Below are 25,588 nucleotides of genomic sequence, written 5' to 3'. Positions count from 1 at the left end.
AAAATTATTGCAGTAGGCTTGGCAGGTGGGATTTTAGACAGTATTTAGTTTATCACAACTTTTTGCCTTAGGCATTGTCAAGCTCTGTAAACCTCTGACTCCCTTTTATCTACAGAGTGTCATCTGGTCTCACCCTGTCAGTGATTTTTGTTTTCTGGCTTCTCTCTTCTCTTTTTTCTTCTTTATTTTGGGCTGTGCCTACACTGTGTACTTGTGTTGGCTCAGTTGTGTTCATTAAAGGTGTAAGGAGATGGGATCACCAGCTGACCAAGCTGCACTGACCAGTGGAGGTTTTTGAGCCAGGCAGGACCAGTTCTAGCAGACTAGAACACTGTGTCCATTGTTCTGAATTAACAGCTCCTTTAATAGGTGTTCACAATGATGAACCTTTGTTCCTTTGTTCACTGAATTGCCTGTCCTGCTGCATGGCTCTCTAAAGGTGTCTAGCAGTCTCTACTTGGTTGCTGTGGATTTATGCAGGCCAGTGCTGGGCTATTGTATTGATCTACTCATCCACTCCTTAGTGTAAATTGAGACTCACTTACTTCTTAGTCTGAGGCCAGCTACCTTACTCTTTAGTCTTAAATAGATTGATACAGTCCAAGTACTGGTGTTTGAGTATAACACTTCCGAAAGTTAGGCTTTTCTGGGTTCATTCTGGTATTTTTTTGCTTCAGGAGGAGTAGATGTGGAGTACACTAGTTATTGATGTCTTGATTTGTGTAACCTTAGAAAGCCCTTTCTTTTCCTTACTACCTATTGACTTGACACCAAACTGAATTTTAACTCTGTTTCTAATGCTCCCCAGTTTAGCTTTAGTTACTGCTTTGCTCAATCAATATATTTTTCCAGTCTCCAAACTCTTCAAGTTTTTTCCATTCTTTCAGCTCTTCGACAAAAGAGTGAGCATGTATATATAAAAAGTTTTGCTGCTTGTTTTCTTGTAAATATGTCACCCATAAATCTGTGTATTGCTTGCATTCTATGAATGTCCTGTTCTTCCCAATTCCTTTATACCTCTGTTGTGATTTCGTTTAAAATAGCGCTGTGCCGTTTAATTGTTCACATCCGTGTTTCTGCCGTGTTGGGTTTTTTGCAGACCCACTCTCCATTCTTCATTGTCACACTGTAGGTGCTTTGGAACTGACACTTTTTGCTTGAGCTTGGAGGATTCTGATCAGTGTAAAGAGCACTGCTTTGGTGGCATTGTCTGAGGAAGGAGGAGAAAAAAAATAATTAAAGAACTGCAGTTTTATTGTTATTTAAAACCTAGACTGCAGACTGTGATGAACACTAACATACAATGAAGAGAAAATGATAACATTTAGCATGTTTTTGGAGAGCTCTTCTAACAAAATAACAAAAAACTTTTGCTGACAAAATCTTTGAGTATCTGTACTTGTTTTATGTTGCTTCAAATAATATGCATCTACGGTAGTGTTGGTTGTTGTTCTGATGTTTTCCTGGTTGAATTTTTGCAGATTAAATCTCAGCTAGTAGTGTTGCCAGGTACAGTGCTGGCTTAACCTGCTCTCAAGTGGGTAGCTACGGCCTGTAATACCCACATCACTTATGTAAGTAGATTCCATCAAGCAGCTTGTGTCTGTAGCCATTTTAAGGTGCATTTGGGTCAACTGGTAAGGCTGTTTCCTCAATGAAACAGTACATAAATATGGACTGAATCTCTAGCTGCTGGGACATGCTTAAATTGGTATGTTAGTCTGCTCAGAACTTGGGCTATATGCTTTTTATTTTACTCTTGTGCTTTGCCATCACTGTCCAAATGATTCTTATTACTTGCTTGTTACTCCTTGGAACCAAAGCTGAAACTGCAGAAGACAGGAGGTTGGCTGCTTCATGTGTTTTCTTACATGTATGGGAGACTGAACTTTTTTTAAAAAGTGCCAGATGCTTCAGGATGTTCTTTATAAAAGGTTCTTATTAACTGCTTTATAGCAATGTGCTTTGGTCCATGGAATTCAAACCCCTACTTTTTGATATGTTTCTGAGAACAAGATGAAAATGTGCCCAGAACCACTCAGAAGTGTCATTCTTAGCAAAGAGCCTTGCATTCTGCAGCCTCTTTAAGAGCTGTTGCGTCTGAGGAGGTTGGTCTGGATAGGAAAGCCTGACTCCAGGGCTGTTGTTAAGTTCAGCTACTTGGCCCGTGTAATTAACAACTGCATCAGTTGGATTGGCTTACCAGAGTTTCTTGTTGAAATTCTTTAAAGCTGTGTTGCATTGGGCATCACTGCCTAGGGGCAAGTACTGGTACATACCCTTACCTCTTTTGGCACTTTGCATTTATGAAGCCTCAGAATACTTCAATCTGGAGTCCAGCCCTCCTACACAAAGTAGGGTCAGTCAGAGCAAGCAGAGATATTCCAGGGTCTTCTTGAGCAACCTGTTCCTGCATACAGCAGCACTTGGAGTTAAATAGTTGTTCACTGGTGTTTAAGGGGAATTTGTTGTATATCATTAATCCTTTTGCTGTCCCAGTGAGAAGAGTCTGAGTACATCTTCTTTACTTCTGCCTATGAGACATTTATAAACATTGGTGAGAACTCTGTCAAACTTTCTTTGCTCAAGGTTAAACAGTCCTGGCTTTCTCAGCCTCTCACTTTGTCAGATGTTCCAATGCCCGAGACATCTCTGTGAGCTTTCAGTGCATTTGCTCCAGTACACCCATGTCTGTCTTGTACTAGGGGCCACAAAACTGGATCCAGAACCCTAGATGTGATCTCACAACTGCTCAACAGAGAGGCAAGATCACCTCCTTCAACCTGCTGGCTCCGTTTTTGTACTACCTGGGTTGACTCATGGGAACATTGCTTGCTCATGCTCAACTTGTTGTCCAGCAGGAATGACATATGTCCTTCTTTTCCTAGCTGCTTTCCACATGGTCAACGCCAAGCCTGGTGCATGGTGCAGAATTTGGTGTCTCCCTTTATTAAAGAGCTTGAGTTTCTTGTCAGTCCATTCATTTCTCCATCTGCCAAGATGCCCCTGACCCATCTGCAGACCCAGCTCCTGCACAGACTATTCCTCCCAGTTCTGTATTGTGTGCAAACTTGCTGAGGGGGCACTGCCCCATTGCCTAGTTCATTAGTGAAGACATTAAGTAGTACTGGCCCCTGTGTGACATCCTGTGGTTGATCACTGGTGACTGGCCTTCAGATGGAATTTCTGCAGCATCTCAATAGTTTTTCAGTTCACCTGAATGTCCACCTGGCCTGGACTGCATCAGTTTGCCTGTGGAGATGTGCTGAGAGACATTAAGAGCCTACTTGTGAGATGAAAGTGCATTAGATACATGTAGACCATATGTATTTTGCTGGTATGATAAGGTGGAATAGAAGATAAGGAGGTTTTCAGATAGTACGTTTGCTGTGGAAATGTAGCTGGAAGTCCTTAAATAATTTGCTTTCATCTGAACAAACTCCTGAAACTAAGATATTCTCTTCATATGGAAAGGTAAATGTGTTTCTAAAATAATTAAGTGGCATGTGATAGACACTAACATGGATATTACTGCCACTTTTAATCCTTCAGGCTCTTCTGAGAAACTTGGCAGCATAAATGTGAAGGGATTTTCACAGACAGAAATAGAAAGAACTCTTTAGGTTCAATCTCCATGGAAACTGTGCAATAACTCTTGAAACTATTTTTGAGATGGGGAGTACTGATTAAACTGATGCCTGAACTTAACCAAGTGTTCTGTGTGTGACTTGCATGAGTTCCTGTGAGCACCTGGTTCATATAAAAGCTGTTTTTTACCATGACCATGCTATTGCTCTGATCTGAATTAGCACTTTGGGTTTTTGGGTCCTTACAACTGCAAAAGGTCCCATGTTGTTGGATAATTTGACCTATATTATATGACCTCACTGTGCAGTACACTCCAGATGGATTCAGTTTCCAAGTCCTACCCAAACAAAATTGTCATGTGGGTGATGTTCACAGTGTTGTATAATTACCACTCTTCAGTTAGGCATCGTGATAGTTTTCAGATTACCAGCACATTGAAATCTGTGTTTTAGTTGGTTTAGTTAGTTAGGTGTCAGGGTGAACTGGTGGGCGTTTCCTAGTGCTAGAAACCTGCACGCCTATTAGTTTTTGTTCCTCAGATATCAAAAGTTGTAACAGTGCTTTCACATTAGCAAATGACTTTCAGATAACAGAAATGGATGTATGCCCAACAGGAGGGTGTTAATAGTTGCATAACTTGAATGTTATGCCTTAACTATGTTAATGTAGAACTTTGGCATAGCAAACTTAAATTTTGCTCTGAATTCTTTTATAATGCTGATCTAAACAGAATTAGGAAAGTGTGCTGGCTAAGGAATTTCAGTAGTTAATGTTAGCTTTTGCCATCTTCAGCCTTATGTGTTTGATTGATTGAGTCCCCCATTCACTACCCTTGTTAATGCATTAATCATTTTTCTTTCTGATGTAAGCTGGACATGCAGTCAGGGTTTCAGTATACCTTTATTTTTGAGTCCAAGGTAGAAAGTGGAGCCCTCCTTACAGACAAAGGATAATCCAAACATTTTCCACTGAACCCTTCAATATTTTATGCAAGTAGTTTTTAATTCTTCTGTTTAACTCCATTCTCTCTTACTTAGGTTAACTAAAGCTGAAAAAATACTAGCATCTAAGAGTACATGCTGCTGCATTCTCTAAAATTGTAATACTTGTTATCTGTTGTACTGCCAGCAGTCTCATTTTCTAAATAAATAAAAAGAAATACAGAGGTAACCTACTTATTTGTTGATATGCATGGAAATCTGTAAGTGATTGACTAAAATTGAGCTGGGGCTTTATTGCCACAAGATGGAAGAGTATTCTACTCACTTAGGTTTTTCCTGAGATGCTGTCATTGTAGAGATGGCTGAAGATTTCTCTTGGACTTTGTTACTGCTCTGTGATGGATACCTCTTCATTTATTCCTTTTTCTTGCTGAGATACTGACTTTTCCTATGAGACTTCCTCCAGGCAGCCATGACTCTCAGTATTGAAAAGTATTTTCTAGTTGGAAAGTGATCCAGCAAAGTAGGGATGCCTCTTTTATAAACAAATAAATTGCTTCAAAGTCATTTGCAAAATAAACATCATCCTTTTTCTCCGTGGATCAGTTTTGGGAACTGAAGCACTTTCTGTGTAAATATTAAGGAAAGTTATGTGCACAGAATTTATAAATACACAGATTTGGGGTAGGTTAGGTTATTTTTGCTTTCTGTAGATAAAAGTAAGTATCTGAGCGGATTTGGAACTTAAAAAATTATGATCTAATTTTCAGTACAGTTAGCATATCAAACATGAAGTTTGCTTTCTGGTAATGACTGATGACCCTAATTGAGAACTTGTTCTCCAGTGTGCCAGCTGCTGCCCAAATCATTGAGACTTATTCACTTGGCTTTTAAATGGTCTTACTGATGCTATATATTGCAATTGCTGTGAGATTTGTTCTCATAGACAGAACTGCAGTAGGAAGAGACCACTTTGATTAACATCAGCTATACTTCTTAATTTAAATGGTCTGTCACTTTTTCTTTGTGGGTAATACTGAATTGAAAGGGTTCTGAAAATCTTTTTTATATCTGCCCAAGCTCTGATTTGAGGTTGTCATGGTTACATTGTCTTCTTCTTTTTGTTCTTTTGGTTTTCATGTGACTTTTGCTCAAGAGCACATAGCTGAATTGACAGTTCTCATTGCATCTTTAGACTTGCAACTACCTACAGTGCAACTATGCAATACTACTCTTCTGTTCAAAAGGGTGCAGTATTTGTTCTTTATTTTTGTTTGAAACCTCTGTGTTGTGAGACAGTATTTTTCTGCCATCCTGTATGGTTAAATTTCCCAATGTTGCTTACACAGAAGAGTTCATTAGATGTTAATACATGCAAAGCTTATTGAATGTACTAAGACAATTGATATTAACCATGCTGGACATGAGTAACCTGGGGAAATTTTGTGTTCCAATGGTAGGCATGCAGGGTATCCTCAGAGAATAATGACAGTCTAGTCAGAAACTGTTAGCAGGAGTCTAAAGCAACTTCAAAAGCTGAGAAGATAATAATGAAAGGTTGGTTAAGTTTTGTGTCTGTAAATAAACTTATGGCAGTCCTTCCTGTTGTTACTGAGCTATGGTTACTGGAATGTAACAGAGGAGAGCTATCCTTCCTCAAATTTGCAGGATAATAGGTGGTCTTGCAGTGTGTTATTTTCAAAAAGCACATCATTCTGCAATAAGTGGAATTTTAGTAAATTTGTATGAAAGAGATCAGGTTTTTCTACACTGCCATGTAAGAAAGTTTTGATTAGTCAACCCAGCTGATAGTAGATGAAGGACTGTGAAGCTTGGTGCTGTTATGAAATGTTTCATTTTCCTGTGTGCTTTCTGGCTGTCTCTGACTCACTGTCCTTTATTATATCTTGCTTGTTGTCTCTTCTCTCACTCTTCTGTATCCTTTTCTTTGCTTGTTATCCTCTTGTCACGACCACACCACCCTGCCCCAAACTTCCCTTCTCTCATGGACACACTTTGTACCTGTTTCTCATACTTTTTGTCACTTAGATGTGCATCACTTCTCTCCCTCTCATACTTGCATCAAGACAAGACTGCTCCATACAGACTGAGGAGAGAGAATAAGACAGAAAGCACAGAATTACAAGAGTAAATATTTATTTACGCAAATGAGGTGTCCCAGTCAAACTGAGGCACCTGGATGTGGTTTAACACCTCTGTTCATGCTCCTCTCTCACTGTGTCAGTCTCTCTCTTTGTCTCTGTCTGGTACTACACCTGTCTTCTCTTTACCCCCCTCAGTTATTCCTCCCTCTTGCTTTCCTACTCTGTCAGACATTTGCCCTTCTTGTGCACTTTGCCGGTCTCATGGCTGTGCTTCATCACCCCTCATGTTTGGGTTTCCCACCTCTTTTATGTGCAGGCTTTTCCCACTTGCCACATGTGTGTGCTTCCCGCCTCCCGTACGTGTCCTCGTTACGCTTACCTCTCTCTCATGGGCTTCCCCACTCTCATGCTGTTCTCCTCAATGCACTCATGTCACTCTGATGGTTCTGACACCTTGCAAGCATGCTTCTTGCTGTTTGGTGCTTCTGCATGAGCTTTCCTCCTCATGCACTTCCTCACTCACACTTCATGGCTCCCTGACTCCCCATCATACCTTTTCTCCTTCTCCCATGCTCACTTTTTCCATCTCCCAATCATGCTTGTTCCTTCTCACATATGTGTTCTTTCTGTTTCGTGTGCTCCACATCTCTCACACACTTCTCCCCTTCTCTCACATACCTTTCTCCCTCTCACTTGCTTCCCTCACCTTTATGCTCTTCTCCTGGCTGGCACACTTTTCTCCTCTTTAGTGTATTCCCATCTTGCAGTTCCGCCCTGTATGCTTCCCCCTCTCATGCATGCAGCTCTTATTGCTCATGCACTTTCTCCCCCTTGCAACCATGCAAATGATCCCCCTCTTTCATTCAAATGTGCTTTGATTTTCTCTTGCTTTCCTGAGCATGTTCGGTCTCTTGTGTCTTTCTCTTGTGCATCCTTATGTCTCTTGGTTTTTCTTTTCATATCTTCCTTTCCCTTTTGTAGCTTTTCTCCTTTCTTGCACGCTTTCCCATGTCTCACAGATTTTCCAGCTCTCACACGCACTCAAATACTTCCAAATGCAAATTGTTTGCACTCTCCTTCTCTGTCCCATGTTAAGTCTTTTACCTGGGTCCTCATTTTCGCTCCCACCTTTCTTCTTTCACATGCCTTTTCCTCCTTTCCCTCCCTCATTCCATTTGTCTCTTTGTCTTTTACTTTCTCCTTTGTATGCTTTCCAGTCTCTTGACAGGCATACTTTCTTGCATGCACTCTGCCTCTCCTAAGCTTGCAGTGTCTCACTTGTGCTTTCTTCTTCCCACTCGTTCTCTGTCCTTTCCATCTCTATAGTTTTTCTTCTAAATTTGTAGAGCTTCCCCCAGTCATACTTTGCTTTTGGCTTGTGTTGAACCTGCTTTTCCTCCCTCTTGGATTTGCATTTCCTCTCTCTTGGGGTTTTCCTATCTGTCTTTCAAGCTTTCTTGAGTCCTTTCCAAAACATAGTTGCTTCCCATCCTCTCTCCCCTCTGGCATTATCTCCACTTGTTCCTCTTCTCTGTTGTTCCTTTCCCACATCTCTTCCCACTCTCACTCTGAGGCTTCTTCTCTCTTTCTCTCTGCATCCATATTTCCCTCTCTCTGATAGGCTTTGCCTTTCTCTCATGTGCTTTGCTTTGCCTGCCCCTCATATGTATCTTCATCAGTGATCTGTACAAAGGGATCAGGTCACCCTCTGTCAGTTTGCAGATGACACCAAGTTAGGTAGAAGTGTTAATTTGCTGGAGGACAGGAAGGCCCTGGAGAAGGATCTGGACAGGCTAGATCAATGGGCCAAGGCCAGTAGTATGATATTCAATAAGGCAAAGTACCAAGTCCTGCCCTTGGGTCACAACAACCTACAGGCTGGGGGCAGAATGGCTGGAGAGGTTCCTGATGGAAAAGGACCTGGGGGTGCTGGTTGGCAACAGCTGAACATGAACCATTGAGTGCTCTGGTGGCCACAAAGGCCAATGGCATCTTGGCCTGTATCAGCAATAGTGTCGCCAGCAGGACCAGGGCAGGGTGAGGTTATCCCTTGAGTCCTGTGTCCAGTTCTGGGCCCCTTACTACAGGAAGGACATTGAAGTGCTGGAACATGTCCAGAGAGGGCAGTGGAGCTGTTGAAGGGTCTGGAGCACAAGTCCTATGAGAGAGTGGGATTATTTAGTCTGGAGAAAAGGAGGCTCTCTACAATTACCAGAAAGGAAGTTGTAACAAGGTGGGGGTCAGTCTCTACCCCCAAGTAGCAAATCATAGGACAAAAGGAAGTGGCCTCAAGCTGTGCCAGGGAAAGTTTAGATTGGATGTTAAGATAAAGTTTCTTCACTGAAGTGATTGTCAAGCATTGGAATAGGTTGCCCAGGGAAGTAGCTCAGTCACCATCCCTAGAGGTATTTAGATGTGCAGATGTGGCACTTCGGGACATGGTTTAGGGGTGGATTTGAAAGTGTTGGGTTCATTGTTGTACTCACAGATCTTAAAGTCTTTTCCAACCTAAATGATTCTACATAGTTTTTGCATTAATTTTCCCTCTTATGCTTTCCCTGCTATCCCTTGCTTTCTCCTGCATGTTTTGCTTCTCCTGCCTTTCATCTGAGTACTGTGCTGCGCCTCTCTCATGTGGCTTTTTTTGTTACTCCAAGCTTCCATTTCTTATTCTGTCAATTTGTTCTTGTGCTTTGACCTTTGACTCTTGTGTGCACTTCCCTCCACTTGTGTGTTTCTTCTTGCATGCATTTTCTGTCCTCTGTACACTTCCCCTCTTTCAGGGGGAATCTTCCATTCCCTTCTGCATGTTGTCATCTTTACAAGCTTGTTGCCTCTCTCTCACATACTTTGTCTTTCATGTGGGCTTTACCTATCACATGTTCTGCCATTCCCTCATTTGTGCTTTGTCTCTTGTGTCATATGCTTTGCCTTTCTCTCTTTTTTTTCTTTCTGCCTCTCTCTCCTCAGTGTTTTGTGCTCATGCTTTACCTCTTATGCGTGTGCCCTTTGTCTCTTGTATGTGTGTGCTTTGCCACTCTGTCTCCCTCATACGCATTTTGCTGCTTTGTCTTTCGTGCTTTGCAGTTAATGTGTCGATTTAGGCATTTTGCTCTCCTAGTTTCTCTTGCTGTAGTGTCTAAAATTCTTCTCTCTCATGCATTTCCATCTTTCAGTTTTACTTTCCTTGCACTTTGTCTCACTACAGCTTTCTGTCTCTCACTATCCCCCTTGTGTCACTTATGGTCCCACTCTCTGCCTCACTGTACTTCTCTCTTCTGCTCACTATCCCTCATTCTCAATCATACCCCCCATTCCTCTCCCTCCATAACTTTCCATCTCACTCTGCATCTCTTTTTGCCTCCCTCTTCCCCATCAATCTTTCTGTCTTTGGCCTCTGTCCTTCTCTTCCTTCATCTCTTCTGCTCTGTCTCCTATCTTTCTGGCTCCCTGAGATGAGCTTTTCCTCTCTCATTTGTGTCCCTGCCCTCCGGCCTTTCTTGTCTTCCAGATATGTTTTACCTCTCACTTGAAACAGCACCCTGTGCCTTGGCCCTGTACCTCAAATACCCTGCAGAGCTGGCCTGGGGTGCTGTATCATGTAGAACAGAAGAGATATCAGGGGCTCTTAGTCCCAGGGATGGTTATTCTGTTTTATTCTTACGCTTCCATGTGGGCAGAGCGGGAGAGGAGGATAAAGAGAGCGTCCCAATGGAGGGCTCAGGTTTTTAAGGGTCAGGAAAGGGGAGGGGTCAGTCTTGGTTTCTTGCCAATCCCATCGCAGGGGTCAGTCCATTGGTCTTGCAGGGGTTACAGGGTTAAAGGGACATACTATTCTTAAAGCAGTAGGGTATTGGGTTACAACACTCACTCTCTTTGCTTCTTGCATGATGTTTGTTCCCATGCTTGCCTTTTTACATTCTCCCTTGCTTTGCATCTTTCACTTTCTCCATTCCTCATGTGCTTTCCCACCTCTCTGACACATTCTTGCATGCACTTTCCCTCTCTTTCATGCTTTCATTCCATTGCTTGTGCTTTCCCTACACTGCTTGCTATTTCTTGCTCTCAGCATCCCACTGTGTTCCTTTCTCTATCCATCATTCTCTTGGGCTTTTCCTTTGTCTTAGATATGTTTTCTCTCCCCCCTCTCCTCACAAATTACCTCCGAGTCTCACTCTTATTCTTCTTCTTTGTGTAGCTTCTGCCTTTGTCTCTGCTTGTCTTAGGCTTTCTCTGGACTCCTCTCTGCCTTCCACGTGTCTCTCTCCCTCCATGTTTTCCCTCTTAGCAGTTTGGTTTCAATTCCTTCTTACCTCTCAGCCTTTGACTCTCTCTCTCCCCTTCCCAAAGAAACTCTATCTCCTTCTTGTAGATCTGCTTCTGATCAGCCTTCTCTTTCACAGACCCCTCACCTCTCCTACAACCTTAAACACATTTGCTTTCTCTCACAGACATTGCCTCTCACACATCTTGCTTCTCTCTTAGTTTGCTTTTCTCTTATGTTCTTGTGAACGTTCATGCTCTTGTATGTTTTTCTATTTTTTCTGTGTTCCTCACTTTTCCTCCTTGCTGTCATCCCACTGACTTCTCTTTCTCTTGCTCTTACTTTCCCTATGTATTTTTCTCTCTTCTCTCTCCAAATTCCCCTTCTTTCTGAGATGTGCTTTCTGTCTCTCTCTGATAGGTTTTTCCTCTTCCTCTTACATGTTCCTGTTTTGCATTTTTCCTATTTTACTTGCATCCTCACACTTGCGCTTTCTTGTTCTTGTGCTATTCCTTACTATCTGTTGCTGTCCCTCTCTCGTTTCCCTTTTTTCTCTCTTTCATCTTTCTCATTCCCTTTCCCCCATCCCATGCTTTCCTACCCATCTTGTTTTGCTTAATTTTTGGTCTTCAACTGCCTTGTCCCCCCTCCTCCTTTTACCTCTCTCTCAAACTGTCTTTGCCTGTGGCTCACATGCCACTCCATTACTGAGAACTTTCTGCTTTCTTGTGTGTACTCCTGCTTTCATGGTTGTGGCTTCTTGTTTGTCCTCTGTTCACTCTTTCATTCTGGATTGCTCACTTCCTCCCTCTCTTGCTTACTCCCTCCTGAGCCTTCCATTTGTCTCAGACATATTTTCCCTCTCTTTTGGATGTGCTTTGCCATTCTGTGAGATGTATTTTCCCACTCTCAGGTAAGCTTTCCCTCTTCTCTGTCTTGTTTTCCTCATCTTGCTGATGCATGCACACTCACTAGCACTCCCTCTAACATGCTTATTTTCTTGTGGTTTCTCACTTTCTCCCTGTCTTCCATGTTTTCTCTCCTCTCTTCCATGCACACACTCCAACTAGCTCACCTTTCCTTGTGCATTTGCTTCCTTTAACCTTTCCCTCTCTTCTGCTGCAGCTCTCCCTGACACATGTTCCCTTTACATCACTTTACCCCATAGATGATTCACTTCTCTCTCATGTTACCTGAATTTCTGAATGTTGTTTCTGAATGTTAGAACATTTCTGAATGTTGTGTCATTGTGGTATGTGTGTTTATCCCTATGCACTTTCCTTCTCTTGACCTCCTTCCCTTCGCTTGTCTTCTCTCTTGGACACACTCTGCCCCCACCTCATCTTTCCTGAGTTTGCATTTCTCTTTCTTATTCTGCTTCAGTTTCCCTCTCCCTCTTTTGCTGTGCTGCTCAGTCTTTATTTTTTTCCCATTCCTTGCATACTTTTCCATTTCTGAAACATGTTTTTTATTGCCCTCATTCATACTCTTAGTGTCTCTTTCTCAAACCTTCTCTTCTCTTTGGGTCATTATCCCTCCTTTACTGCACAGCATGCCCCCCAATATTCCTATGTCTCCTGGATGCACTGTCACTTTCTTGCACGCACTTCAACACTCTGCTTTTGTGTCTAATGTGCTTTGATTCTCTTGTATGTTTCTTTTTCTGTTGTGTTTCCTTCTCATTCTTTTGCATTTTCTTTCTCTGTATTCCATTCCAAGTCTCTTTCTTCATGTTGCATGCCTTCTCCCTATTACACAATTTTCCTGTCTCCTGCTTTCAGTTTTCCTTTTGCTCTTGCTTCCTGTGCTTTGTGACTTTTCTCCCTTTCTTGCATGAGCCCTTGCTAGGTCTTGCTATCCACATACCTGTCTTGCTTCCCCCCTTCACCTACTCTCTTCCATTCTCCTCCACACTCTTCTCTCTCTCCAGCTTGATTTATTTTCCTTTTATTTTTATTTATTCTCATTACCCATCTCATTTCCTCTCTCTGTGTCTCTGGCTTACCTCTTGCCTGTATAATCTTTCCCCTGGCATATTTTCCCTCTCTTTCCCGTACTTTCCCAAAGTTGTCTACTTTCTTCTCTCTTAGCTTTCCCACTTTCAGGTGCTTTTTTTTGGTTACATGCACTTTGCATGTCTTTGTAGTTTCCCAGGCTTGCATGTGCTTCTTCTTTCTCTTGCCCCTTCTTATTCATCTCTCTTCCTCTCCCTGATGTGCCTTCTATTACACAATACCTTTCTCTCCTGCTAGTACCTTTCCTCCCTCATACTTTTGTCTCTTGTGCTTCCTCACCTTCTTTCGTGCTATCCCTCTCTCCCCTTCTTTCTCAATCTGCTTATTTCTCTCACTTTCCCTTTTCAATCTCTTGTATCTTTTTCCTCCCCCTCTTCCCCCTCACTCTGTCCCTCCTTTGATATTCTCAGAGTAGTCTCTGTCTCTCCTTACCCTTCTTTTACTCTATCTCAAACGTTTTCCCTTTCATAGTCACTCTCTCAGTGTTCTTCCTTATTTACTTTCTTTGCCTCTCTCACACTACTGACATGTCTTTTGTCCCTCTGTCACATGCTTTGCATCTCTTGAGGGCTGTTACTTTCTTTTGCACTTCCCTTTTCCCACTCTTACTTCTCTCTCTCATTCTTTCCTCTCCTTTGGGCCCTTTTCCATCTCAGACACATTTTTCTACTTTAATGTGTGCACTTTCCCTCTTGCTCATACTTGCGATCTCTTGCTCATACTTTCCCTACTCCTGTTTCTTGCCATCTCTTCCCAGCCTTACTTCTCCCTAAGTATCCTTCTCTTTTGCCCTTGTTATTTCTTTCTCTGTATCTATCATTTGCCCCTTAGCCTCAGGCATGCTTTTCCTCCCTGATGTGCTTGTTCTCCCCTTTCCTCACAGATTTCTCTCAAAGGAGTTGAGCAGGTGGCCCCCTTCCTCTTGGCAGCCATTCAGGCACAGGGAGGAGCTTCCTCTGGCCATTGGAGGTGCGATTAAAAGAAGGGTCTAAGGGAGCATGGTGAACAGGGGTGTGGTCCATATTTGAAGGAGTTGCAGGCCAGGTCGTGCAGGCAGGGTTGCAGTCATCCTCCTGCTAGTGGGTTTTTTATTTTGTTTTGGGGGTGGGTTGGTTGGTTGGTTTTGTGGGTTTTTTTTCAGCAATAGTCTCCAAACGATCAAAAGCCATAGCTAGTAAAAGTGTGCCAACTCAAACAGAACCCCCCAAGAAGAATGTGTCTGTCCAGACCATTTCATGTTAGGAATGTTTGAGCCTGTCATTGTACCAGGGGATGGTGCAGAAGACTCCCGGCTGTGGTGTGAACAGGTGAATGATTTCCTCTCTCTGGTGGCCAAGCTTAAGGAGGAAGTCAAAAGACTAAGGAGTATTAGGGAAAGTAAAAGGAAATACTGTGGAGCTTCACCTTTCTATCCCTAAGAAAAGCCCATCTGGAGCCAGAGGACTCCCGTGCCTCCTATAATCAGGCAGAAGAAGGAGACCTAGTAGATGAAGGAGAGTAGAAATGTGTCCCTTCTTGGGGACTTAATAAAAATTCCTCTCAAGCCCCATCACCTACCCAGGTGCCACTTCAAAATAGGTATGAGGCCCTGGGTCCAGAGGTTCAGGTAGATAACATAAAAAAAAATAATCTCCCCAGAGAGCCTCCCAATTACACCTCATCTGTCAGATGGATCAGTACCTCTAGCATTAAAAGAAGGGTAGTTGTAGTGGGTGACTCCCTTCTGAGGGGAATAGAGGGACCATCCCACAGGGAAGTTTGCTGCCTCCCCGGGGCCCAAGTATGGGATATTACCAAGAGATTCCCTGGGCTGATTTGGCCCTCTGATTAATACTCACTGCTGATACTCCAGGCTGGCAGTGATGAGATTGAAAAGAGGAGTGTCAGGGCAATTAAAAGGAACTTCAGAGCTCTGAGTCCAGTGGTTCATGGGGTAGGAGTGCAGGTGGTGCTCAGTCCCTTCAGTGGCAGGGACAAATGATGAAAGGAACGGGAGAACCTGCATGATCAACAAGTGATCTGGTGCCACCAGCAGAATTTTGGGTTCTTTGATCATGGGGCAACTTTTACAGCACCTGGCCTGCCGGAGCCAGATGGTCTCCATCTATCCATTAAGGACCAAAGGATTCTAGCCCATGAATTGGCAGGACTCATTTAGAGGGCTTTAAACTAGATTCAGAGTGGGAAGGGGATGCAACTAGGCTCTCCAGAAACAAGCCCATGGGTGGTAAGCCAGAGTCAGGGTTGCAATCAGCAGCTCGCTGAAGTATGTGTACACTAATGCATGCAGCATGGGTAACAACAAGAGGAGCTGAAAGTCATGGTACAGCAGGAAAGCTATGATGTATGCACCATCATGGAAACATGGTGGGATGACTTACATAGCTGGAGCGCTTCAATGGATGGCTTCAAGTTCTTCAGAAGAGACAGGCAAGGGAGAAGAGGTGGAAGAGTGGCTCTGTATACTAGGAGGGGCTCTCGTCACCACAAAACTGGAGATTAATGATGGTTGAGTGCCTGTGGGTAAGAATAAAGGGGAAGACCAACAAGACCGACATCCTGGTGAGAGTCTATTATAGACCACCCAACCAGGATGAACAGGTGGATGAACTGTTCTATAAACAGCTAGAAAATGTTTCACAATCACCAGCCCTTGTTCTTGTAGGTGACTTTAACTTGCCAGATACCCGCTGAGAACTAAACACAGCAGAGAAGAGGCAGTCTAGGAGGTTCTTAGAGTGTATGGAGGACAACTTATTGTCACAGCTGGTGAGCAAGTCTACCAGGGGAGGGACAATGGAAGACTTGTTTGCAAACAGAAGGGCTGGTGGGAGATGTGGTGGTTAGAGGCCATCTGGGGCACAGTGATCATGAAATTATAGAGTTTTCAATCTTTGGTGAAACAAGGAGGAGTATCAATAAAACTTCCCCACTAGACTTCCAGAGGACAGACTTTGGCCTATTCAAGAGACTTATTTGTAGAGTTCCTTGGGAAGCAGCTCTTAAAAACAAAGGGGTCCCAGGTGGGTGTGCATGCTTCAAACAGAAATCTTGAAGACACAGGAGAAGGCTGTCCCTGTGGCAAAAGGCGAACCATCGAGGATGACAATCAGCCTAGGTGAGCAAAGAACTTCGGAAGGAACTAAGGAAAAGAAAGATGGTGTATCACCTTTGGAAGGAGGGTCAGGTATCTCAGGAAATGTTTAACGGAGTTGCTGGTCATGTAGAAAAAAAATTAGAGAGCCAAAAGCCCAGTTAGAACTCAATATGACCACTTCTGCGAAAGACAATAAAAATATTTTTATTAATATTAATGGCAAAAGGAGGGTCAAGGATAATCTCCATTCATTCTTAGATGCGGGAGGGAATTTAGTAACTAAAGATGAGGAAAAGGCAGAAGTACTTAACACCTTCTTTGCCTCAATTTTCAACAGAAAGACAGTCCTCTGGGCAACTGTCCTGCTTTGCTGGTGGATGGGCATAGGGAGCAAGGTAGCCCCCATATAATACAGGAGGAGGCAGTCGGAGACCTGCTGAGCCACTTAGATGCTCACAGGTCTGTGGGACTGAATGGAATCCATCGCAGCATGATGAGGGAGCTGGCAGATGAGCTTCCAAAGTGGCTCTCCATCATTTACCAACAGTGCTGGCTCACTGGGGAAGTCCCAGATGACTGGGAGCTGGCCAATGTGACACTCATCCAAGAAGGGCAGGAAGGAAGATCCAGGACATTACAGGCCTGACAGCCTGACCTCAGTGCCTGGCCAGATTATGGCACAGATCATCTTGAGCGTGGTCACTTGGCACCTACAGGATGGCCTGGGATCAGGACCAGCCAGCATGGATTTAAGAGGGGCAGGTCCTGCCTGACCAACCTGATCTCCTTTTATGACCAGGTGACCCGCCTCGTGGATGCAGGGACTGTGGATGTTGTGTACCTGGACTTCAGCAAGGCCTTTGGCACTGTCTCCCACAGCACACTCCTGGAAAAGCTGGTAGCCCATGGCTTGGACAGGAGCACTCTGTTCTGTGTTAGGAACTGGCTGAATGGCCAGGCCCAGAGAGTGGAGGTGAACAGTGCTGCATCCAGCTGGGGATCAGTCATCAGTGGTGTCTCCCAAGGATCTGTACTGGGACCAGTCCTGTTTAATATCTTCACTGATGATCTGGACCATCAGTAGATCTGCAGATAACACCAAGCTGGGAGCGAGTGTCAGTCTCTTGGAGGGTAGGAGGTCTCTGCAAAGGGACTTGGACAGGCTGGATAGATGGGCCAAGTCCAAAAATAGGAGGTTTAACAAGTCCAAGTACAAGGTCCTAGACTTGAGTCACAACAACCCCTGCAGCACTGCGGCTGGGACAGAGTGGACAGTGCCCAGCAGAAAGGGACCTGGGCATAACTGGTCCAGGGTGATTGAACATGAGCCAGCAGTGTGCCAAGGGGGCCAAGAAGGCCAATGGCCCCTGGTCTGGATCCGGAATAGTGTGGCCAGCACGACCAGGGCAGTGATTCTTCCCCTGTACTCAGCACTGGTGAGGCCGCACCTTGAGTGCTGTGCCCAGTTCTGGGCCCCTCAATTTAGGGAGAATGTTGAGATGCTTGAACATGTCCAGAGAAGGGCAACAAGGCTTCTGAATGGTCTGGAACATAGGTCCTGTGAAGAGTGGCTGAGGGAGCAGGGATTGTTTAGCCTGGAAAAGAGGAAGTTCAGGGGAGACCTTATGACTCTCTACAGCTGCCTGAAAGATGGTTGTAGCCAGGCGGGGATTGGCCTCTTCTCCCAGCCAACGACTGACAGAATGAGAGGGCACCATCTTAAGTTGTGCCAGGGGAAGTTTAGGTTAGATTTCAGGAAAAAATTTCTTCACTGAAAGGGTGATTGGGCACTGGAATTGTCTGCCCAGAAGGGTGGTAAAGTCACTGTCCCAGGACATGTTTAAAGAAAGACTGGACGTGGCACTCGGTGCTGTGGTTTAGTTGATCAGGTGGTGGTGCTAAGTCACAGGTTGGACTGGATGACCTCAAAGATCTTTTCCAATGTAGTTCGTTCTGTGACTCTATTCTTCTCTTTTCCCTATGCTATCCTTTTCTCTTTGTCTCTATCATTTGCCCCTTAGCCTCAGGCATGCTTTCCTTCTTGATGTGCTTGTTCTCTGCTTTCATCACAGATTTCTCTCTCAAGCGTTCTCCCATCTTGGTCACCCCATCTGACATGATTCATCTCTTGCATGCACCTGCTGTGCTCCTGCTTTGCCTCATTCAAATGCTTGCCTGCTCTTCTGGATTTGCTTCACCTCTCTCTCCTGCTGTTGCATTCTCTGGCATACTTACCCTCTCTCTGATGTGATTTCCCTCTTGCCTGTGCTTTCAGTCTCTTAGGTGTGCTTTTCTTCTTTCATGCTTTGCATCTGTTACCACCCGCCTCTCTCTGGTCCCTTCTCCCCAACTAGTGCTTCCTACCACTCTTCCTTTCCTTCCCATTTCCTCCTCTCCCTTCATTGTTCCACATGCATTCCCTTTCTAATTGCCACACTTGTTCACATGTCTCCTTCATCCCATCTTTCTCAGACATGCCTTTCCTCACTCTTTTTAGTGTTTTCTCTCTTACTTTCATTTTGCCTCTCTCATTTGGCATTTCTCTTGTACCTTTGAGTCCTGTAAGTTTATTCTTTCTCAGGTGGTTCCCTGTCTCAATGTCTTCTGTTCTAATCTCTTCACCTCAGATCCCTTTCTCTTGCATGCACCATCTCTCTTTCATATTTTTCTCTCTTTTGATTTTATTTTCCTCTTGCTTCCATTTTTACCTGTTCTTTTCCTCCTTCTGCCTCCTGATATCTGCATTTGCTTTGCTTTTCTGACACTTTGCCTCTTTTCCCTCTTCTTCATTTCTACTTTTTTTTTCTCACACTTTCCCTTTCACTGGTTTCCTACACCCTTTTCCTCTATCTGTGCCCTTTACCCACATGTGGTGCACCTTGTGCCTTTCTGTCTCAGCAACCTCCCTCTCACATGCATCCTTCTCACTCTCGTGTTTCCCCTCTCACATAAATTCTACCTGTCATGCTTATGTTATCTCCCATGTGTGCTTTTCCTTGCTTGCTGTTCTCATTCTCTGGCACTCCCCTCTCTCATGTGTATCACTATTCTTCATTTCTGTGTCTTCCTCCCTCTCTTCCATGCTTTCTGTCTCACAAAACGACCTTTCCTGTTTGCACTTTCAATGCCACTTTTGCTTTCTGTCTTGTCTAGTGTCATTGTTCCCTCTCTCTTTCTGTTACTTTGTCTTTGTCTTGCTCCCTCTCTTTTTCTCTAGCTTTCCCTCTCTCTTCATTCCCTCTGTCCTATTGTCCTCAGTTCCCCCTTACCTCTCTCTTTCTTCAACTCCTACCCTCTGTCACTTGCCTCATCTTTCTCACACACTTTCCCAGTAGTATATGATTTGCTTCCCTCTCACCTGCAGTGCCTCTCTCTGTCTTATGCATGGTTTACTGATGTCATGTTCTGCTCACGTCGCACTTTCTCACACCCCTTCCCCATCTTCACCTCATCTGTATTCCCTCTGCCAAACACGTCTTCCCTCATGCTGTCATCCAGTTTTATTGTCTGGCATGTAGTTTTGTCTTGGGCATGCACTTTGTGCTCACTCTCTAATGCTTTGCTTCCCTTTTGTGCTTTTTCTTTCCCTTGTGCATTACTGTTTCCTTTTTTATCTTGTGTCAAGTCTTTCTCTCTCACTAACCTCCTCTCTCATGCTTTCCCACCTTTCTCACATTTTTTCCTCTTGGATTTCCCTCTCGCTTGTGCTTCCAGTCTCTGGCTAATGCTTTCCCCCTCAAGCTTGCTACCTCCTTCTCTATTGCTCTCTGTCCTTGTCCCCCTTGCTGCCCTTCACACTTCCTCTAGCTTTACATCTCTCACAGTATGTTTCCCTCTCTGTCAGATGTCCTTACTGCTGTCCTCATGTTCATGTCCTCTCTCGAGTGTGCATTTTCACTCTCCTGGATGCACTTTGACCCCTTCTCTTGCTTTCTATCTTTCGCTTGCATGCCTTCACTCATTTGTGTGTGTCATCTTTCTCTTGCACAGCCTTGCCCTCTGTCACAGTTCTACTGCTGCCCCCCTTTCTTGCATTGTTGTACAAGGCACACAATTTTCCTCTCCTCTGCTTGTACTTCCTCTCTTATTCCTACTGTCAATTTCCTGTGCTCCTTGCCTCCCTCTCTCTCATGATGCCTCTTTTGATCTTTTATGATCTCTTCTTGCTTTTCCTTCTCCCTTCTTTCTTTCTCTTCCTCTTGTTTTCCTTTCCTCTCACACGATTTCCTGTTTTTCTTCATCTTCCCCACACTCTTCCCTTTATCATGCTCTCTCACTTTGCCACCTTGCAGTTTTTCCCATTGCATGCTTCATATCACTCACTTGCACTTTAGCCCCAGCACATGCTGTCACTCTTGGTTGTGCTTCCTGTGTGTCTGTCACTCAGTAGCACTCCTCTCACTCTCTACTTGCTAGCTCCCTCTCTCTTTGCATTCGTCTCCTCCATAATTTAATTCATCTTGCTGCCCCCTCACTTTCCCACCAAAACTCACCCTAGCACTCCCTCTCTTGCTTCCTTACTCTTCTTGCCTCTCACGCACCTTGGCACTCACTGGCATACACAGGTTCTGTCACTCCCACATGCTCCTTCCTCATCAGTCTGTCTCTTCTGGCGTCTTTCCCTCTCCCTTGCACTCCCTTCACCCCATTCTGGACATCCCTTCCCTCCCACCCACTGTACCTTTGGGTCCCCCTATCAGACATCTTTCAACCTCTTACCCTCTTTTACTTTTTCACACACTTCCCTCTGTCGCTTTTTTGCTTGCTTTCTCACAGTCGCCTCACAGGGCTTCCCTTTCTACTGTGCTTTTCTTGGCTCCTACTCTTCTGCATATGCACTTTCCTATCCCAGTTGCACTCCTTACTTTTTTTTTTTCATTTTCTTGTGGGTTGATTTATGCATTTTGTTTTTCTTTTATACTTCATTGTCTTTAATTAAGTTTCAGTTGAACAGTATCCCAGTCTCTCTTGCTTGTACTTTTCTACTTTTGTGCACACTGCATTTTTGTAACCTGTGCCTTCACTTGCTCTTTCACTTCCCCTCCTCTCCCTTTTTGCTTATGCTTTCTTTCTTTCACACATTCCATCCCTGTTTATTTTTTATGCTTTCCTTTTAATTAATGCTTTGAATTCCTAGAATACTCTCTGTCTCATGCCTTTACTTTGTTGCATGTGCTTTTCCTTTGGTCCACTGCAGTTTTCCTTGCCTGCCCTTGTACGCCTTCCTCTCTTGCTTCCCCTTCCTCTGCCTCACATTGGTTTCCTCATCTTTCAAGTTTCTACTCTCTTGCATGCATGCTTTCCTTCTCTCTCTGTAGTGTGTCCCCCTTCTTCTGCATGTTTTTTTCCTCTCTGATACACTTTCCCCATCTCACAGTTTTCCGCTTCCTCTCTATTGATTATTCTTGCCCTCTCATTCTTGCTTTTACTTTCCCTCTCTTGGGTGCACTTTCCCTCCCTTACGCAGCCGTTTTCCTCCTTTCCTGTGCTGACTTGGAAACTTTATGTCTCATTTGTATATTTTCCTGTTCTATCACGATTGTGATCTTCCACAGGTATATTCCTAATAAAAATATATTCTACATAAAATCTCTCTTGTTTTTTCATCCATTTCCCCCATCTTTCCCCTCTCTAACACCTCTTCATTCTTTCTGTGGCACCTTTCTGCTCTCTTGTGCACACAGTCTCTCATTTTATCTCTGTGCTCACACCCACAGATAACGTTCAGTGTGTATTCCTGGTATGCTTTTCTTCCTTTTTCCTATTGTTTTTCATCCTTCTCTCCTACTTTTCATTTTTCTCTCATGTACTTTCTCTTTCTCAGTTTCCTGCTCTATCATGTGCATTCCCTTTCCGATAAGCTCTTTCAATTTCCCATACAGGCTTTACCTCTTGTTTGCTCAAGCGTCCCTTGTCTTTGCTCTGAATGTTTATCACTTTTATACTCTCTTGGTCTCTCTCAATCAAAATATGAGCCCCTCTTGTGTGCCCATTTCCCCTCTCAAGTAGATTCCTTCTTGATTGAACATCTGTCTGATCCTTTTTCCGTCCCTCTTGCATGCTTTCTCTTCCTTCCTATCGTGAAAGATTTCCTTTTCTCTCTGACATGTTATACCTCTGTCCTGTACATCTCTTCCTCTCTAGGACTGTCTTCACGCTTTCCAACAAGGTGTTAATTTATCTTCTGCACTTTCTCTCTTCTAACCACTTTTCTGTCATGCAGTGTTCCTTTAATGTGTGAGCTTTCCTTTCCTCTTGGTGCACAGTACCTGTCCTCTCTCTTGCACCATCACTTTCTCACTGATGTACTTTCCTGCCCTTTCTTCTTATGATTTCTTTCTCTAAGGCACATTCATCCTTTTTCCATCACATGCCATATTACAATTGCTGTCTCATTGTGCTTTCCCTTTTTCCTTTCCCTGTTTTCCTGGTCTGTCTGCTCTCTCCCCTGTACTTCACATGTCTTACATGTCACACATTTTAATGTTGGCTGGTGCCAGGTTGGAGACAAATACACAACACTTTATGATCCATGTGACAAAAGCATTTTATTGTTGTGAATTGTCTTTAAATAGAGAGTTTGGAGTTCCTGGGCAAACGCATATATGATTGGTTGGGAGTTTGGATTGCTAAGCTTTCTTGACTAATTTTGTCTGCCTTATGCTTTCTTTTAATAGTCACACATTCCCTTCTTATCTTACATGCTTTCTCTGTGTCAGACTTGCCTTGTATCTCATGTTTACCCCTTGTACTTTCTGTCTTGCATTCTTCCCCCGCCTCATGCATGGGCTCTCTCTCTCATGTTTCTGCTTTGTAGTTTCTTACAGATTTTGTGTAATTTTGAGCATTTTTCTTGCATGTGCACATGCTGTCCCTTTCTCTTACGTGCACTTTTCCTCTTTTTCCTTCTTGTGCTCCCTCTCTCTTGTGCCTCTTCTTTCTGTCAAGCTCTTTCCCTCTTCTTGCATATGAGGGCATTCTTCTCCTTTGCATATCCTCTTTTGCTTCTGTTTCTTGCTTCCCTAGGTGTTTTTGTGTCTCTCTCATGCAATTTTCCTTCTTTACCTCATGTCATGCTCACTGTCTTACCCCCTCCCTCTTTTCTATGTCCTCTTGTTTGTTCCCCTGTCAGTCTCTGCCTATGCTTGCCCTTTCCCTCTCACTCCTCTTTCCATCTTTCTTGCTCTCTTACCCCTGCTCTTCTTCCCCTCTTCGTGACTCACTTTATTTCCTTCTCACTCTTTTCTATCTGCTTTTTGTTGTCTCTCCCAATCCCGCTCAGGTTTTCTTTGCCCTGCTTCTGTTTATGTTTCTTTGGATCTCAGTTAATCTGTCTACCCCACATGCTCCTTTCCAAATCTCTGAAATTCTCATTCTCACTTTCCTTCTTCCTTTGCATATCTTGTTGTCTTTGCTCGCTCCTTCTGTTCCTCTTTTGTCCCCTCTTTTAAAATCCCATTTTCTCTTCTTCTTCGCCCTCAGTCCCCTTATCACTTTCACACTCACTCCTTGTCTCTTCCAATGTCACCCCACCCACAGCCATCCATTCTTTTCTTTGCCTCACTCTGTCTTCCTATCTGTCCCTCTCTCCTTTTCTCTGCACTCCCTTTTTTCTCAGTCTCTGCTTCCACGTCATCTTCCCCTCTTGCCAGCCTTTACTCATCTAACTTCTCTCCCTCCAGTGCTCTTTCCCCACCCACTCCCTTGCCCAGTTTCTCCACTTTCCTTATCATATTTCTGTTGCACATGTAGTTTTTGTTCATGCACATTCTTTCCACCTTTGTATTTTCCTCTTTTCCCCTGACTACTCTGTCAGGGGACAGTTGTTCCTGACACTGAACCTGCACCTCCCCTTGCTAGAGCCCTAATTCTATTTGCTGTCCTCTGGAACGGATTCCATACTATTCTTTGGCATTTTGTTCATGAGGATTGAGCACAGACAGGAGGTGTTGTTCCCAGGACATGACCGCACACTGCCAGACTTTGACGCGCCCACTTCTAACAAAATGAAAGAAAGACTGGTTTAAGAAACAGGAGTTGTAAAGAAAAAAACAAAAACAAAACCCCACACCAAAAAAAGCACAAAAGCACCCCAAAATCCCCAAAAAGATAAGGAATATTAGGAAGAACCATTAGAAGTTGAAGCAGATGAAGGGATGAAGAAGTAGTACTAAAAAAGTGTAAGGATTGGAATGAGGATAAGGATGAGAATGAGAATAAGAATAAATCAAAATAAGAATAAAAATTAGGAAAGGAATGAGAAGAAGCTTAAGTAAAAGGGTAAGAAAAAGCATAAGAAAAAAAGCATTAGAAAAAGAAAACGCATAAACAAAAGCATTAGAAAAAGAAAATAAATAAGAAGAATTAAAATAATAAAAATAATAAGAATAGGGATGAGAATAACAATTAGAATAAGTATAGGAATAAGAAAATCTGTAAGAACAGAAATAGGAAGAAATTAGAGTAAGAATAGAAAGAAAGAAAGGAATAAGAAAAAGCTTAAGTAAAATGTAAGAAAAAGTGTAAGACAAAAAGCATAAGAGGAAAAAGCAGAAAATAAAGCATAAGGAAAAGTAAAAGAACACGAACAAGTAGAACAAGGAGGACATGGATGGACGAGGACAAGAATGAGAAACAGAGGCAGTGAGGACAAGTCATAATCCCTCCGAGAGCCCCAGAGTACTCCCCAGCTTACTGCTGAGGCCTTGCAGCAGAGCATTGCACAGGATGCAGAGGGATGCCACAGATGCAGTGTGCTGCAAGAGACTGTGTCATATTTCCCCCAGCCAGGGCAATTACCTGGGGGTTCCCCTGGCCCAAGTGTCTGTCAGTGTGCTGAGCTCCATGTTTTTGGGGGACCCTCAGCACCAAGAAGGCCTGATGGAGAGCATCACCAGGATGATTGCATGCACAGAGGGGTGAAGTTTTCATCCTAATCTATCTCTGTCTCTCTCTTTCTCTCCCGTCATCTACTTCCCTTCCCTTCCCTTCCCTTCCCTTCCCTTCCCTTCCCTTCCCTTCCCTTCCCTTCCCTTCCCTTCCCTTCCCTTCCCTTCCCTTCCCTTCCCTTCCCTTCCCTTCCCTTCCCTTCCCTTCCCTTCCCTTCCCTTCCCTTCCCTTCCCTTCCCTTCCCTTCCCTTCCCTTCCCTTCCCTTCCCTTCCCTTCCCTTCCCTTCCCTCCCCTTCCCTCCCCTTCCCTCCCCTTCCCTCCCCTTCCCTCCCCTTCCCTCCCCTTCCCTCCCCTTCCCTCCCCTTCCCTTCCCCTCCCCTCCCCCCTACACTCCAGGTGCAAATTAACATCTGCAGTCTTCTGAAAGTTGCATACTTGTTTACATTTTCTGTCTCAGAGCCATTACAATTACGGTGTCACCAAAACTATGGCATGAAAAATCTTGTGCTGACTTGTCTGTCTTCTCAGCTAGGAAGAGGGTCTGTAGCTACTATATTAAGGTATCTTCATCAAAAATCAGATTGCTCTTGCAATTAATTACTTCCTGAGATGAAACCATTTTTGCTCACTGTTCCTTTTACACTTTACACTGTTCCTTTTACACTTAATGGTATTAGCAGTGTCTTAT

At 43.8% G+C, this 25,588-nt stretch overlaps 1 protein-coding gene across 1 annotated transcript in view; it reads left to right on the top strand.

Moving 5' to 3' along the window:
* PIGG (phosphatidylinositol glycan anchor biosynthesis class G) overlaps positions 1-25,588 on the top strand; it is a 92,597-nt gene that overhangs the window by 58,095 nt on the left and 8,914 nt on the right. The gene's annotated exons all lie outside the window — the stretch shown is intronic.

Source organism: Catharus ustulatus, chromosome Z (genome assembly GCF_009819885.2).
Source record: "Catharus ustulatus isolate bCatUst1 chromosome Z, bCatUst1.pri.v2, whole genome shotgun sequence".
NCBI classification, from domain to species: domain Eukaryota; kingdom Metazoa; phylum Chordata; class Aves; order Passeriformes; family Turdidae; genus Catharus; species Catharus ustulatus.
Note: the sequence above shows the minus strand (reverse complement) of the source record. Positions and strands in the feature narration are given on the sequence as shown.